This window comes from Antechinus flavipes, chromosome 2, assembly GCF_016432865.1.
Source record: "Antechinus flavipes isolate AdamAnt ecotype Samford, QLD, Australia chromosome 2, AdamAnt_v2, whole genome shotgun sequence".
Lineage (NCBI taxonomy): Eukaryota > Metazoa > Chordata > Mammalia > Dasyuromorphia > Dasyuridae > Antechinus > Antechinus flavipes.
In genome coordinates, this window is record NC_067399.1 from 106,839,401 (window position 1) to 106,853,606 (window position 14,206).

Below are 14,206 nucleotides of genomic sequence, written 5' to 3' on the forward strand. Positions count from 1 at the left end.
AGAGCACTTCAGGCTAATTACTGATTGGACAATATTAGCATATGCTTGGAAAATGGCCCTTCCCACTATTCTGTGCTAGGTCGATAATTGGTGTATACAAAGAATTGTAGGGAGTGGAGTAAGACTAGCCAGGGTCACTTTGGGGTGGGAGATGAAGAGGAGAGGTCGTGGAGATTCTCTTTTCCATTACCTTCACTTCTACCCCTCAAGACCAAGAATAAAGACCAAAGACTTTTGCTTATCCTGACTCCAACTGATTCTAAGGTATCCAGGGTGCTAAGTTGGTCTTCACAGGGTTGGAGTGCCCTGAACTGACAGATCTGTGATCTCTGTCTTGAATTGAATATAAACAAGGACATAGAAGGACAAAACAAGAAAATTGACTTTTTATTCTAAAAGGAGAAACAATGTCTTTTCTTAACTTAACTGTGATGACTTCATTTTGACCCTCTATCTACTTATTCTTTACTGCTTTTCAGCAATCTCAGAATTAAAACACCTTTGTTACTAAGTTTCTAAGAACTAAGTGTTTTATTCTGGAGAGCAATTTGGAGTTATCCCTAATGGATGCTTTGATCCAGAAGTGTTACTACTGGATCTGTATCCTAAAGAGATCATAAAAGAGGGGAAAGGACTCCATGTGCCAAAAGATGTTTGTAGTAGTTCCTTTTGTAGTAAGAAGGCATTAGAAATTGAGTATCTGCTTATCAGTTGGGAAATGGATAAATAAGTTAGAATATTTGAAGGTGATTGAATATTAATGTTTTATAAGAAATGATGGGCAATCTGTGTTGGAATCCTTACTAACTGCTAACTAATTAGAGTTGATCTAATCTTACAAGATGTTTTGGGCAGAACCTGAAACAAGGTACTAAGTAGAACTAATTAATACAAGGCTTGTGTTCACACCTTTACTCATTGGAGTTCAATGAGTTCACACCTCCCTTGAAGCTCTTTGGGAGCATAGAGCTTCAATGGGCCAGTCAAGGAAGTTCTTCAGAGGAAGAAGCTACAAGTCGAGATTTCACCGGAATGACATGAAGAGCGGTGCTGGCTCTGGAGGCTGAAGAAAGCAGAGGCAGAAGCAAAGGACAAAGTGGCAAGAGCTCTTGGAACCAAGCAGAGAGATAGGCCTCTAAGCTAACCGGGCTATATTGGAGATAATAAAAGATCTGAACTTTTATCACCTGGCTGCGTTTTGAGAAGAAAAAGCTCACAACAAACCTGATTTCAAAAAATCCTGGAAATACATAATTGAAGCTGAGTGAAGTGAGCAGAACCAAGAGAACAATGTACACAGAAATACCAACATTATGTGAGCTTCAATTATGATGAACTTTTAGCTCTTCTCAGCAATACAGTGATTCAAGACAAGCTTGTGATAGAAAATGCCATATGTATTCAGAGAGAGAACTATAGAGACTAAATGAGGATCAAAACACAGTATTTTCACCTTTTGTTGTTGTTGTTTACTTTTTCTTTCTCTGGAGGAAGATAACATTTTTCATTATGAGTTCTTTAGAACTTTTTTGGATCATTGTTTTAATCAGAGTAGCTAAGTCTTTCATAGTTAATCTTCATTAAAATATTGTTGCTATTATATAGAATGATCTGATTCTGCTTACTTTCCTTTGCATCAGCTCATATAGTTCTTCCCCTCTTTTTTTTTCAAAATCATCCTTTTTCTCATTTCTTATAACACAATAGTATCCCATCACAATCATATAACACAATTTGATTGACCATTCCCAAACTGATGGGCATCCTCTCAATTTTATTTCCTGCTTGAAAAGTTTTTATAAATATTTTTGTACACATAAAGTCCTTTTTTCTTTCCCCTTGATCTCTTCCAGGTGGAAACTTTGTAATAATATTACTGGTTAATAATAATATGCACAGTTTTAAAGCCCTGTAGGAATAGTTCCAGATTATTTTCAAGAATGGTTGGACCAGTTCATAACTCTATCAATAGTTCATTAGTGTAACTACTTTCCTTCATCCTTTCTAAGCATTTGTCATTTCTGATAGCTATAGGTGATACTTGAGTTGTTTTAATTTGCTTATCTCCAATCAATAGTGATTTACAGTATTTTTTCATGTGATTATTGATAACTTTGATTTGTCCTTCTGAAACTCACCTATTTGTATCCTTTGACAATTTATCAATTAGGAAATGGCAATAAATTTGACTCAGTTCCCTACGTATTTGAGAAATGAGGCTTTTATTGGAGAAACTTGTTATAATTTTTCTTTCTATTATTTTATTAACTATGGCACCTTTTAGCAAAATGTAGTTTCTTTGATTGTCTCTTTAATTAGATGTATTTTTCCATTTACTTTGTCTGAGATAATGCTTACTCTCCCTGCCTACTTTTTACTTCATCTGAAGCATAATAGATTCTCCTCCATCTTTTTATTTTAACTATGTGCATGCGTTTCTTTGTTTCAAGTGTGTCTCTTGTATAAAACATATTTTTCATGTTTCCTTTTTCATGTTTCTTTTCAGATGTGTTTGGCATATTTTTTATTCAGTTTTGGTCTTTTCACCAGGAATGATTGAAATTCTTCTATTTCATTAAATATCCATTTTTTCTCCAGAAGGATTCTACTCAATCTGGTTGGAAAGGTTATTTTTGGTTGAAATCCTATTCCCTTTACCTTCTAGAATATTATATTCCAAGCCTTCTTTTAACATAGAAGATGCTATATTTTGTGTGATCCTGATTGTCACTCCATATATTCAAATGATTCCTTTCTTACTGTTTTCAATATTTGCTCCTTGACTTAAAGGGCTCTGAAATTTGGTTATAATATTCCTGAAAGTTTTTATTTTGGGATCTCTTTCAAAAGATAGATTCTTTTAATTTCCATTTTGTCCTCTAGTTCTAGCAGGGCAATTTTTCTATATAATTCCTTGAAATTTGATGTGTTGCCTTTTTTTATGATTATGACTTTTAGGTAATTTAACAATTTTTGAAGTCTCTTTCCTAAATTTGTTTTCCAAGTTAGTTGCCTTTTCCATTCTTTTGACTTTTTAAAAGTATTGTTTCTTGGTGTCTCATGGAGTCATTACCTTTTACTTGCTTAATTCTAATTTTTAAGGAATTATTTTCTTCAGTGAGCTTTTTTCTTCTTTCTCCATTTAACTTATTTTGTTTTTTTTCTTCAGCCTCTTTTACCATTTAACAAGTTTTGTTTTTTAAAATGTTATTTTCTTCCGTATTTTTTGTGCCTCTTACCAACCTGTTAATTCTCTTTTCATCTTTTTCTTGCATCATTCTCATTTCTTTTCCTAATTTTTTCCCTACCACTCATTGCTTTAATTCTTTCATGAATTCTTGTTGATCTTGTGTCCAATTAGCATTTTTCTTTGAAGCTTTGGGTTATAGAGTTTGTTTGTTTTTTTACATCCAAGGCCACTGCAGATATTTTTATAGCATCCTCTCTGGACTGGTTTTTATCTTGCTATCACAGACCTGTCCTTCTGACCTCTTAAGGAGTTTTAGGCTTCAAAAATATATCACCCTGGCCTTTAATTTGTTGATTCTGCTGCACCAAAGTTGAGGTATTGTTTTAAAATTATTTAGAGGGGGATGTTGGAAAAGTTTGGCTGGATTGTTGCTTCTAATCCACCATCTTCACTTTATCTCCCTCAGTATGTACTCTATTTAAAAAAAAATTGGCAAATCTAATGAAGGGGGTGGAGGGAAAGAGGGGAAAAGTTGGAACAGAAGGTTTTGCAAGGGTCAATGTTGAAAAATTATCCATGCATATGTTTTGTAAATAAAAAGCTATAATAAAAAATAAAAAAATATATTATACTTTCAACTCAAAAAAAAAATTGGCAAACCATGTATTGATCTGCACATAAAGCAAGGCAGATAGTAGATAGATTCCAGGCATGGAACCTAGAAGATTCTTTTTTTTTTTTTTTTTTTTTTTTTTGAGTTCAAATCTAGTATTAAACACTCACTATCTATGTGATTGGACAAGTCACTTAACCTTGTTTGCTTCATTTTCTTCATATGCAAAATTAACTGAAGAAGAAAATGGCAAATCACTCCAGTATCCTTGCCAAGAAAATTCAAAATGGGGTCACAAAAAGAGTTGGAAACAACTGAAAATATAGCAACACTAAATATGGCAAGTTTTAGTAGATTACTACACCAAAAACATGAGTCTCTATTCCTAGGTTCTATATCAGATTGTGCCCTAGTTTTAGCCAGGAACCAATTAATTAGCATATATATATATAATCCAAAAGTAGTATATGTTTGCAAATCTTAAAATGCTGTATCAGTGATAACAATCTCCATCATTAGTATGTTCCTGTGAACCATATTCAGATGGGAGTACTCAGACTCAAAGACATCACCATCATAACACTTTATATAGTGCTTTAAGGTTTACAAAACACATTATACAAACTATCTCTTTTGATTCGCACAAGAACTTCAGGGATATGGTGCTATTATTATTATTATTCCTATAAATTGAGAGTGAGTGAGTGACTTGCCCAGTGTCACATAGCCAGTAGTAATGTGAGACAGCATTTAATCTCAAGTCTTCTTGACTCCAAGTCCAGCATTCTACTGACTATGCAAGTGGCAAAATCAGTTCCTATCTTGGTACAACTCAACAAGGTATGTCTCAGTCCAGCTGATTATAGGATTTCTATCTATTTGGAAGATGAATAGCACAATCAAACCATGATTCACCATGATGACCTAAGTGACTATTGGCTCAAAAGTTAGGCTTCATTTCTTGTTAAACTCAAAGTTTGAAGTATGAGAGTAAGAAGGAAAGCATAAGATCTCTCTATGGCTGATAATAAACAAATTTGAAGAGATCTCTGTGTTTATATAAAAACTTAGAAAATCATGATTTAACATTTTCTATGTTTAATTGTATTTTTCTTTATTTTGCAAAACATTTCCCAGTTACATTTTAATCTGATTCAGGCAACACAGGGTAATTTTGTGAGCCATTTGGCCCTTGAGTCCTGAGTTTGACTCTGTTTTAAAGTATTATGTCATCAGCCAATAGTTAAAAAAATCCAGGTCAGCTAATTGCAAAATTGTATTGCACATCAGCTATAACCATATCTATATTTACTACAATATGCTTATGTGTTATAGCAAGGGCAAATAGGATGATATTAAAAATGAAAGAAAAATCTTTAAGATATATTTATGGAGCAAAAAAACCCCACAAACCTTTATCTTCCTTTCTTAAATGGAGCTCTGATCTTACTGATAATTCTCTATTCTAATATACATAAAAATCTATTCATACCTTTTCATTTAGTTCAATTTCTTTTTCCCTGTTTTAAAATTAAATTTTTGTTTTATTTTCAGTTCTGAATTCCTTTTCTCTTTCCTTTATTCCCTGCCCCCACTAAAAATCCATTGCAAATATGTATAGCTTTCTAAAAACAAGTTTTCACAATTAGTCATGTCCAAAAAAAACACAGGGCTGGGGAGAAATGTTTCAATCTCTACTCTGAGTCTATCAGCTCTTTCTGGAGGTGGATAGCATGAGTCCTTTGGAATTCTGGTTGATCATTGTGTAAATCAGAATTTCTAAATCTTTCAAAGTTTATTATCTTTAAAGTATTATTGCTAAAGTATGAATTGCTTTCTTTAAATCAGTTCACACAGATTTTCTCATGTTTTCCTAAGTTCAATTCTCTCCAAGTCCTTCCATAAGTTTTCCACTGAGGAGCTATTTAATGAATAAGTCTTCTAAATTTCGTAATATTCAGGAATGTCAATGGAATGTTTAGAATATTTATCTTTTTTCCTCAATATTGCTATGTGATAATTTCACCACCTAGTCCCACATGTTATTTTACCTTCAATATTACAGTCAAATGGATATTAAACAATCTCTTTGATAGTGTCGATCCAAGAATCTTGCAGGATTATACCCAGAAAAGATTTCTATGGAGTAGATTCTTTATTGCATGTGATCTATCAATCAAAAGCTTTTTTAAAAAATCAACATCTTGTAGAAAAAAGTGGAATGTCCTTTTCTCTCTATCTCTCCATCTATTGTATGATGATGAAAATGTGGTCTGCTATACGAATTCAGCTGAATAAGTTGAACTGTTGCATTCTTATCTTTTCATTAAAGATAGCCTTAATACATGCATGGATAAATTATTCTCATTAAGATTTTATAGAGGAGAAAACAAAAAATATGGGCTAGTAGCTACTAATATTTTCTCTGGCAACTTTTCTTTCTTCTTTCTTTCTTTTCTCTTCCTTATTTTATTCTTTTTTTCTTCTTTTTTTTTCTTCATTGCTTTCTCTTTCCATCTTTCTTTATTGTTCTTCCCTTCTCCCCTTTCTTTCCTTTCTCTATTTCTTCCTTTTTTCCTTTCTTTTTTTTTTTTACAGTAATACCACACATAAATTTTTCCATCTTCTTGGAATGCCTAATATACTTAATATCTATATGTGGAGAAGTACACTAATAATGGTACATCTTCTGCCTCACTTCAGTAGAGAATTTTCAGGAATTGTTGTAACCAAAATAATTCATCACTCATAAACTAATACTTAGGCTGATTCTGATGCTGGCAGATGCTGACTGTAACTTGATCCGTAGTTTAAATAGTTCTTATTTTATAAGACCATTTAGTTTGGACTCCATGGCAAAAATTTCAAGAACCTGAGTTCCCCTACATCTTAAGATGAGGCATCAAGATTTGCTGAGATTTCTCATTCCTTTAATTAGTATATTAGAATTTTCTAGGATATCTCACATATACATACTACACACAGAGAAGATAATTAGATTTAATAGACTCAAACTCAATAAACAGACTGCAATATAAGTATTCACTAGTAAGCATGATAACCATAGCTTCTAAATTTTTTTCATGACTTACTTCAATAATTAAACCTATACAACATAATTAACATATTTGAAGAGAGAATGATATAGTACTAAGAATACTAGATTTGAAGTTCTGGGTTCAAACCCTAACTCTACCATTTATTGACTGGCTGCGGTTGGGCAAACTACTTAGCATTTTCTACTGAATTTGTGTAGACTCAGTGTAGGAAATGACAAATGTATAATTTAAAATTATATTGTCCTAAAATATAATTTTATCTTTAGATTTTATGATATTCACATATTTTCTTTTCAATGTTCAAGTGACTAATTTGGAAATGTTGGTTCCAGTATTATCTCTAATGATTTTTCTTCAGACTGATATTCATGTATACTGAAGAAAAATAATTCAAATGGCTAGTTTGGAAACCTAATTCCATTATTGTCTCAAACTTTTTTCTTCAACATGTAAAAATAGAGAAATTTATTTTGAACATGTGAGCCTTTAATAGCTAAGAAATGACTTGTGAATTCTCTGAGAGGAAGAGGATTCAGGCTAGAAAGCATAGGAGTAGATCTAGAAACTTCAAAATGCAGCTGCTATCGAAGGTGATTCAAAAGTCACCTTTGAAATCATATTAATAAGCAATATTCCATTTAAATTACCATATAAAATTTCTTTAGAATAGTTTTACTGTAAAGTAAGGCAGATGGCACAAAGACAATGCCAGTAGCAATTCATTTCATGCAAAGTGATGGACATTGTGCTCCATCCATTCTTGTTCCTTTTTGGTGTCCACCTTGAGGTTCAATAAGTGGAGGCAAAGGAAATAAAAAGGCTTGAACATAAGCTACCAGCAAAAGGGAAATGCTTTCATTTATTAATCACCAATCTCCAGGGTTACTGTAGCACACAATGTACTTCCTAGATAAATTATTGAAAAACTCATAGCTCAACAGAGAGAGATACTACCAAAAGCACAGTTAATATCTATAACATAACTAACCGAGTTGAGTGCCTGTTCCATAATTCACACTTTTATACCTTAAAGTTAGTGCTACACTGCTCTTCACATTACATTAATGGCATCAAGTCAGCCACACTGGCTGTTTCCTCCTAGGAGAATTTTGATCTTATTGGGTCCAAAATTGTTTAACTCCTCTCTTTGCTCTCTGGGTGTCTTGGCCATTACTCTCCTTCTCTCTCTGGGGTGGACTTTTCTACATTTGGCATGCTTTAAATTGTTCAGGTTCAGTTAGATATATAATCAACACTAAGGTCTCTTATTGCCCTTTTCCTATAACACACATTCTCAGTGACCCTTTTTGCACCCATCACAAACACATATGCCAGTGCTCATAGACTCACCCAAATTAATCAATATGTACTGAGCTTCCAAAAATGAATTAATAGCAATCTTAGTTATTCAATGACATTTTATAATCTAAATTATTTTCAATCCTTCTGGATTGAAAGTTTTGTTATATACTGACAATGTTAGCATTAACTGACTTAAATGATTTGAGTTTTTTTTAAAACCAATTCTTTGATGCTAAAATAGAATACAAACCTGGTAATTATTGGACTGTGCAACCCAAGACCTTTTCATTAAGAATAATTTCACATTTTTTCTGCTGTTTCCTGGTGTTATATCTAGTCGGCCACCATTTCTTGAATATTGCATAAATGTTTAGTAATGTTTTAGATATTATAGAACAGTTTAAGTCAAAAAGTATCTATTTACCCTTACTGTGTGTCTGACACTGTGCTAAATTCTTAGATGCAAACAGCAAAAAAACAGCAAAACAATTCTTCCCTTGAGGAACTTACTTATAATCGAAGTAGAAGACAGACCCTTCTGGAAAATAGGGTACAACCAAAAATAAAAGAACAACTGAAATTAGTAACTATATATTTAAATTCATAGCCCTCATTATCTAAATGGTTCTCCTGTTACTTAATTTTAAAAATCTCTTACTATATAAATTACTAGAAATTAAAGGGATCTTAGCATCATCTAATCCAAGGGTTCTTAACCTGGAGTCTATGATTTTTAAAAATGTTTTTATAACTATGTTTCAGTAGAATTGATTTTATTTTAAAATGTATTATATAATATATATGCATATATTTGTATATCAATCTATCTATACATAAAACTATATATTACATATATATAGATATGATATGTAATTTAAAAGATAATTCTGAGAAAGGTTTATAGGTTTTATCAGATTGTCCCGAGACCCATGACACACAAAAAATGTTAAGAACCCTTGATTGAATCCCATCCTTTAGTTTCAGGTTAGGAAATTGCCTTCTTAGCTCTTCTATAAGCAACTCAGGAATAAATATATCTATATTCCTTCAGCTACAATTTTTTGAAGATGAATGATCATAGTATGGAGATGACCCTAGGTTCTCAAAGTCTTTGTTAGCAGAGTACAAGTGGAATAGCAAGTCCCATCAAGCTGAAAGACTGGGTAAAAGCCCAAGGACTTACTCTGCCATTCAAGAACCAAAAGAGATAAGTTTGGAGAGACTGATGATTAGAAGGCTTCCCAATGAGTGGTAAATTATTTTTTTTAAAAGCAACTCAAGAAGACCATCCACTAAAATGTGAAGAGATTGGACTCCATATTCATAGAAGAAATATTTTCAGTAATGAAATAATAGGATATTTAGAGAAATGAAGGAGATATATATAGATAGAGAGAGAGATGATAGATAATATGTACTTTTTAATGTAGCATAACCAACATGTGTGGAGAATAGAACATTGGACTTAATAGTCAAGAAAAACTGGCTGTAAATCCTGAGCTTTGTATGATCATGAGCAAATTCCTCCATCTCACTCAGTCTTGGTTACCTTGTTTGTAAATGGTAGAGAAAGTAGCACCTTTCATATTTTCAGAGGATCAAGAAAGATAGTGTATGTAAAGTAAGAGACACTGAAGTGCTTTGTCGTGAGAAACTGAAGCAACATGTTTAAGTGACTTGCGCAGGACCACAAAGCTAATTAACTGTTCGATTTTAACTCAGGTTCTCAACTCCAAAGCCAATTCTCTATCTACTGTGTCACCTATTATTAGATGTTATAATTCATAAGGACTGTGGAAGTTCCTAGAGAAACTGAAGTAACAAGAGTCAGATTCTTAAGAAAAGCCTGTTTTAGCACTTTTTTAAAAAGAAGGAATAGAAATAATTTGACAAAGCAGTTTTGGAAGGGGATTTCAGGTTGGGGTAAATGGAAGGAGCATGAATTCAATAGTCAGAACAAGAACAAGAAGGCAGAAATTGAAAACACAAGCTTCTCACTGGAACAAAAGATACTAACAAAGATACAGCTTTATTAAAGAAAATTAAGTAAAAAGAAAGCTAATTTGCACGGTCCTTAAAATTTTGGCTGAAATTTAAATACGAGTCAAAATCAAGAGTTGACACACCAATGAAAGGTTGATCTAGAGAGATTCTAAACAGTAGTTATTCATTTTTTTCCATTTAATTTAATGGTACAACAAACTATGGACCTTTATTCATACAAAAGTGGCTTCCTTCTATGGAAGTGGACATATGCCATAAGGTTTTATTGGGGTGATATAGGGAATTCCAGTTTGGTTCCTATTGAGTGGAAGTTGTATAGAATAGTGGTATCAAACTCAAATAGAAATGAGGACCATTAAACCACACATAAGGATCCCTAAGGCTACGTATTGACTTTGAAAACCACATATTGAAAACCTACAGGAAATAAAGAAAAGATGGACAGTCATGGATATAATGTCTTCTATTATACATGCATTCTTGAAATGAAAAGTTATTGTTGCATGTTTTGAATCCTACCTGGTATGCTGTACATGATAATTTTTTCTGTCTTTTTCTATTTTGCTTTTTCTTACTTTGTATTAAAATTGTAAATAAATATATTTTTAATTGACCAAAAAAAGGAAAACCACATATCAACATTATCTATGTTTTATTTATTGTGTTAAATATTTCCCAATTACATTTTTATCTGGTTCATCCTATACTCAGAAGAGCTTCTGACAGAGTTTGACATCTTTAATGGAGAAGATGATTGGCATCTGAGCACAAGAAGGAATATATTCTTATATTGAAGAAAATGTCCCCCTCTTCTCTACAATGCAGTTTTACCCTCCTTTGGAACCTTGCCTTGTGACTTTTTTCCAGTGGCTTCTATCCTTTGGACATTCAGCAAACTCCTATGCCAGTGGAAATAATAACAGCTTTCAGAAGAAGCACATGAAAACAGGAGACATGTGCTTAACCAGGTGAGACTGAAATTAGACCTAAGGTCTCTGAGCTTCCCTTTTCTGCCTTTTTAACCTCCAAGTCAACAACTAAACATTCTGAATGTGGCTGTTTCCAGATATGATAGTTACTCCTTGAGATGAGGGTTCCTGAGTTTGGAGTTCAAACATAAGGTAAAGAGAAGAGTATTTCTTTGGCAAGCTTTTCAGAAGAGAATCTGAGATCACCACCGGGATCAACCTGCAGCCAAAGAACTAAAAGAAAACTCTGCCATAGTTAGACTAGAAATCTGGACCTTCGTTACATTTTGTGATAAATACCGAGTTGTTTAGACAGTAAAAGTCATAGGTGAAGGCAGAATGTCTATTGAGAGGTCATCCAAAGGGCCTTCACCTCACAGGGAGTAAGGGACCATTTGAATTGTAATGTGGATTATATTGAGCATGCATATTCATTGCATGCTTCCTGCGGGCCACATGGATAACTCAGCATTTAGGCATGTCAAAAATAACAAACTTCCTGGCTGACTTGGGCCATGTGGAAACCTACTGCTGAAAGAATTTGGTGTTTTGCCATGACATAGCAAATGCTGAGTGATACCTCAATACGCCACCCACCCTCTTGTGAGGAAAGGGGATTGTACTGTGTCGGTTAAAAGAAGAAATACCTTCTGAAGGATCAGTTTTTTGCTTTATTTCTTCTATATGTCAAGTAATGTGCTCTGTCCTTAGGCTGTTCAAGAAGAATGGATCATACTCTAATCCCCCAATCTGCTATTACTTCTACATAAAGCATGAACTCAACTCATTGGATTTGTGCTTAAACAATTTTCTGCCTTTTCTGCTTTGCATTTTCTTTCTTAAGTAGATGGTCAGACATAGCTTCAAGACGGATATCTAGGCTTGGGGGTGATGCCATAAATTTTAGCAATCCAGAAATCCTGGGTATGATGAGCTCGCCTGGCTAACATCAAGGGAAGCTTCTGCATTGGAAAAGACAACAATCAACTGATCAATGCAATGGTGAACCATGACTTCAGTGAATTGTGAAAGAATTAAAGCCCTGTACTTTAGGTTGATGGTGTGATGTGTGACTACAGGTGTGAAATGAGAGACATGTTTTCAGACAATGTCAGTCTGTTAATTTGTTTTACTAAATTGCTCATTAAAGAGAATATTCTAATGGGTGGAGTTGGTGAAGGTAGGTTGTAAATTGGCATGCAAAAATAATTGAGAAATTGTAGTGATGTAAAAAAAAATCAATAAACTTTTTTTTCTAAGATGAGGACTGAGATTATGGTGAATGTGAAGGTAAGCCTAGAGTGAGAAATAGAAAAAGTTATCAAGAACGTTGGAGGCAGACAAAGGATCTAGTATCTGAAGTATCTGAAAAAAAATTCTTTTAAACTTTTAAAAAAAATTTTAAAAATTTAACTTTTAATAAAGTGGTCAAGATAAAAGCTAAATGCTAAGGACAAAATTAACAATGAGTAATTCAAGTCAGCTATAAATAACACAATCAAGTCTCAGAAAAGAGATAAAAAGTGAATGTTTGAAAGAGGGGTACTATTTAAGAAAAAGAAATAGGACATACTTAAAGAAGGAAGAATGGAGGAAAAGAAGAGGAAGAAGCCAATGATTCTAAAAAAGGAGCAGGAAGGATAAGGTAGAGTTTCCCATTTTGTAGAAGAGGATAGGAAACAGGAAGCAAGTAAAGAGTTTCTAAATTTAGTGGAGGCCAAAGAAAAAAATCAAAGTGAAGATAATGAAAAAGGAGACAAAGACAGCAATAGATGAAGGGGAGAGTTTGACTAATTTTGGTTGCTACACATCCTCAACAATTTTCTTTTTAAAATTTCATACAAATATTCTTTCTATTCCTGATTTTACAGAAGTCAGTCAGTATTAAAGGTCACTGAAAATTTGCCTTCTTCATTTGTGCTCTGACAGCTTGGACCTTGACCTAGAAAACACTGATACCTTCGCCACCCTCATTCCTAACACTTCAGATGGAGCAGGATGGTATGTATCTATTACATTCCCAATAGAAAAATGACATGCATCCATGACAGCCTTCATGCACATTTAGAGACAGCCTGTGGTTTGAAAATCTTAGGCAGAAGACAAAGTGATGCAGAATTTTGTTGTTTGCTTGCTCTAAATCTCAAAAGAGCTACTCAGAAACCCAAGCATTATTCTCTTTATTTTCCACTATATTTTTACCCTCCCTTGAATCTCAATTTTAAAGGGGGAAGGAAGGAGAAAAAGGTCACTTTTTTATTTGTTGAAATTGATGCTGCTTAATTTACTATTGGTTGTAAGCACCTCTTCTTCTCCATTTAGGCTTATTTTGAGGACTTGTCACAACATTTCTTTATGATGGATTTGCTTTCTTTTTGCTCATTGTTCCATATCTATAAATGGACTGGAACTATTGATGACATTTTTTTTTACATTCATTAGTCAAGAAAGGACATGGATAGTTCTGGCTATAAGTAAAGGGAAGCTTTGGGACTCTATACTGAACTAATTTCAAGAAATATAGCAATCATCATAAGACTCTGATGAAAATGTTATTCCTAAGGTTAAATACCAAGTGGTTGATCTCCTGAATATTAAATAATTATTAGAAGTCCTTCAGTTCGGCTTTCACATAAAATGTCGCATTTCTCTATATATGAGTTATATAAAGAATGTCTGATTCTCACATACAGTTGGAGAAACTGAGGTACAGGGAATAACTAACTTTCTGATAGGCACATAAGACTACACTGAATGAGCCAAAGAGGTCAGGGATTCTTAACTCCTAGAACCTAGGATCCTTTTCACTGTACCTCCTTTTTAAGAACTTACTTTCAATAGTGCTGTAGTTTCTCTGATGAGCCCCTGAAAAGTTAAAAGGATATATGGATGTGTGTATGTATATATCTGTACATATGTGAATCCATGTACATATATGTACATGTGTGAGTCCATATACATATAAGCATATTGCGTGTACTTTATGTGAATCATGGATGTTTCATGTATAGCTGGTTCTTTCAGTAGGATAGAGCATAGTCTTAATGCTTAGTTTCATGCTAAGACCAAG

The 14,206-nt window shown here is 33.4% G+C and overlaps 1 long non-coding RNA gene across 1 annotated transcript in view; it reads left to right on the forward strand.

Annotated features, from left to right (window-relative positions):
• The window catches only part of LOC127552382 (uncharacterized), a 70,047-nt gene extending 56,909 nt beyond the window's left edge, over positions 1-13,138 (forward strand). Inside the window, exon 3 of the long non-coding RNA XR_007951352.1 lies at positions 13,066-13,138. This is a non-coding gene — a long non-coding RNA (uncharacterized LOC127552382). The remainder of the gene's footprint in view (positions 1-13,065) is intronic.
• Positions 13,139-14,206: the final 1,068 nt, after the last annotated feature.